This window comes from Crocuta crocuta, unplaced genomic scaffold, assembly GCF_008692635.1.
Source record: "Crocuta crocuta isolate KB4526 unplaced genomic scaffold, BGI_CrCroc_1.0 scaffold784, whole genome shotgun sequence".
Classification (NCBI taxonomy): domain Eukaryota; kingdom Metazoa; phylum Chordata; class Mammalia; order Carnivora; family Hyaenidae; genus Crocuta; species Crocuta crocuta.
The window spans coordinates 197,900-201,873 of record NW_027527953.1 but is presented as its reverse complement, the minus strand read 5'-3'; the positions used below and the strand labels follow the sequence as shown (position 1 = coordinate 201,873).

General features: G+C 39.2%; 1 pseudogene; it reads left to right on the top strand.

The window, feature by feature from the left end:
• The window catches only part of LOC144222035 (uncharacterized), a 137,372-nt pseudogene that overhangs the window by 83,933 nt on the left and 49,465 nt on the right, over positions 1-3,974 (top strand).

Below are 3,974 nucleotides of genomic sequence, written 5' to 3'. Positions count from 1 at the left end.
GAATGACAGTTTGTAAAAAGGTAAATTTAAATGGATATTGACCATTTAAAGTAATAGTAATACTATATTATGTGGCTTTAAATATGCATAAAATCAAGATTCTTTGCAACANTTAAGAGGTCTTTGTATGTTTGGGAAGTAACAAAAGCACTAATTTATATTACACTTTAATGAGACAAGGATGCATGTTGTAATCTCTAGGGTGACCATTAAACAATATGAAATGATTTATTACTAACAGGATAATAAAGAAAATCAAATTAAAAACAACACTTATGGGGTTCCTCAGTGGCTTAGTTTGCTAAGCGTCCGACTTCGGCTCAGGTCATGGTCTCACGGTTCAGTTTGTGGGTTTAAGCCCCATGCTGGGCTCTGGGCTGACAGCTCAGAACCTGGAGCCTGCATTGCACTCTGTGTCTCCCTCTCTCTCAGCCCCTCCCCTGATCTCTCTGTCTCAAAAATAAACATTAAAAAGTTAAAAAAAATAAAACAATAATTCAAAAGAATCCAAGACACGGAAAAGAGAGGAACACAGCCAAGGCAGGCCCTAAAGAAAGTACGTGGTAAATTGGTAGATATAAACCCCATACATCAATAACAACTCTAAATAAAAATGACTAAAGACTCCAAGTAAAAGACAGATATTGACAGACTAACAATGAAAATAAAACCTAAACGTGTTGCTTATGAAAGACATTCCTTAAATATAAGGAAATATAAAAGTTGGAAACAAAGAGTATAAAAGGTATCCCACTGCATACAACTAACCCAAAGGGAGCTAATGCAGCCATATTAATATCAGGGACTATAAAGTAAGAAAAACAGGAGAGGAGACAAAAAGGCAAATTTCACAATGACAAAATGTCACCTCAACAGGAAGGAACAACTCTAAATCTGCATATAGCCAAAAATATAGTTTGAAAATGTATAAAGCACACGTTGGCAAAAGGGAAAAAAAATGTACAAACCCACAGTCAGATTAGGAGACATTAACACATCTCTCTCCCTTAGTNAAAAAAAATAGTGAGGATATAGAAGATATAAACAAATGTCTCAGTTTGGGAGATCTGGAGATAAGGAATTAAATGCCAGCAGGGAATACTGGTAGTGGACTGGGAAATTGCTAAAGGAATGAAAAGCTGGTTACTGCTACATACTACTGTGGGCAATGGGGCTAATTGTTATGAGTCATCACTGAGAAACGGTTAAAAAAAAATTCCTCAGCATCATCCCGATCGAGGGGTAGCTCTCCAGGGGTGTCAATCTCTAGCACTTCCAGCCTACAACGTGCATGTGGGCAGCGTGACCTTCCACCATTTTGGAAAAAGCCTTCAATCACAGAGCGGCAAGTCACTGGCAATTCCAAGTAAGCTAGAGCGTGGTAGTGTCCCAAGAATACGTGTGAGGTACTCACGGCATCTGCTACAACAATGAACAAAAATGACCTCGGTGACATTTATAGAACACTGAACTGAAAAACTATAGCATACACATTGTTTCTAAGTGCACATAAGACATTTATCAAAATCAACCATATGCTGAGTCATAAAGCAAGTCTCAACAAATTTTCAATGATTAAAATCATACTGAATACGTTCACTGATCACAGTGGAATTAAGCTAGAATTGAAAAACAAAATGATAGCCAGGGAAATCCACAAATGTTTGTAGGAATGTGTCTTAAAACACCCAAATACTGATGTTGTCCAATGTGGCAAGAAAGGCCTCCTGGTGGGGGGGTGGGGGTGGGGAGGAATCCATTCCAGATACCGGAATCAGTCAGACAAGAAGGGTAGTAAAAAACATGTATCACATAGAAGTAATAATATATGTGAAGGCTATAGAAATCAGGGAAGGCTTCTTGAAGGAGGTGACTTGAAATGGGCTTTCAAAGATTACCAAGATGGGGGACACCTGGGTAGCTCAGTCAGCTGGGCATCTGAGTCTTGATTTCAGCTCAGGTCATGATTTCATGGTTCATGAGATTGAGCCCTGCATCAGGGTCTGTGCTGACAGTGTGGAACCTGTTTGGGATTCTCTCCCTCACTCTCTGCCCCTCCCCTGCTCACACACTCCCTCTCTCAAAATAAATAAATACACGTTAAAAAAAATATTACCAAGATTTGGCTGCACAGAGAAAAAGAAATGAAAGGACACCGTAGGCAGAAAGAACAATGAGTAAAAATAGGAATAAATATAACATGTCAGTGTCAGTGAACCCTAATGAAACCTATATTCTTTGTTGGGTAGCCATGGGGAATTAAACTGAAGAGGCCGACTAGATCAGATAATGGTGTGGAGTGCACAGGTTTTAGATACCACCCAACACATAACAGCTGCCTGTGTATATACTTAATGTAGCAGGCCTCCTTTATATGGGAAGCTGCAATAGAACATTATTTAAAAACCTTAATTTACCCACGGAGATATTAAAAGCCACTGAGCAAATATATCCTTTTAACAGCACATGTAAAGGGGGTCCACCTTCTGTTCCAGGGAAGGCATTCTTCTATTTAGTATATAGTGCAACAGCAGGTTGCTATCAAGTCCAATGTTATTTAGTAACAGATTGTTACAGTAGAACAATCTAACTCAGCCCATTCTTGGTCTTCCAGCAGTCCAGCAGTAATGGACTGTTTCCATTAATTGAATATTCTGTATGTTTGCCATGCAAACACAGAGGGTTTAGCAACAGTTACAAAATGTGAGCACAATTCAAGTCACTTAATACAGATTAAGAGCTCAAAACTCCTATGCTTAAATTCTTTGAGTTCAATTTAGTTTATCTTTCTTTGATGAATCAGAAGGCTCTTTAGGATCTTACAGGTAGGGTCCAAGGGTCATCTATAGAAATACTGATTCTTATTAGATTATGCGTTCAGAAATGTTGAGCCTAGATTTACCCAGTCAGGCATTGCCAAAGAAAATAATTTCTTATCAGGTGATACTCTAAGCTAGTAAAGGAAAAAAGAGTGATGAGGTTTTGGGAAATCCTTGAAGAATATCCTGCCAACAGTTGTACAGGTTTGGAAAAGGGAAGTATCTCCTGTACTGGGTCTGAGAAATATAGGGCTGTGTATTTCCCAGTAGAACCCCCAAGGAAGGGGCACCTAAGCATCCGATTTCAGTTCAAGTCAAGATCTCACGGTTCATGCATTCAAGCTCTGCATAGGGCTCTGCGCTGACAAGACGGAGCCTGCTTGGGAGGCTCTCTCCCTCTCTCTTTCTGCCCCTTCCACTCTCAAATTAAATAAATGTTTATTTATTAAAAACAAGAACTCCCAAAGAAGATGTCACTTTGGTCCTGAGTCATAATGGATGTAATCTATAGCTCTGTTCATTTACAATGATTGCCCTCTATGTCCAGAGTCTAGCCTTCCAGTCCAAGATGGAGGTGTGTCACCATCCTCGGATTCTTATCACCTAGGTTCCAGGATCCGCAGAGTTCTGGAACCCAGAATACTGTAGACAGAGGAATTAAGGTAAGACACTATAGTAGGAATCCACAGGGACAAGGAGGCATTATAATATATGCGGGATGGTATGGAAAACACAAAATACAGACAAAATATATTTTCCTGTTTAAAATATTTTAAGGTGAGTGTTGGGGAAGAATTAACATTTTAAAAAATGTTTATTTATTTTTGAGAGAGAGAGAGACAGACAGAGTGCAAGCAAGGGAGGGGCAGAGAGAGAGGGAGACACAGAATCTGAAACAGGCTCCATGCTCTTAGCTGTCAGTGCAGAGGCCGACGTGGGGCTCGAACTCACAAACCATGAGATTATAACCTGAGCCAAAGTCGGACGCTTAACCGACTGAGCGACCCAGATGCCCTGGGGAAAAATTAACATTTAATTTTCACAGTTATTATCCTTATTACTATTATTACTATATTATATTTATGAATTGTCCCCATTTTACAAAGAAGGAAACTTAAGTTCAGTGAAACTAAGTTAATGCATGTAACAAATTCT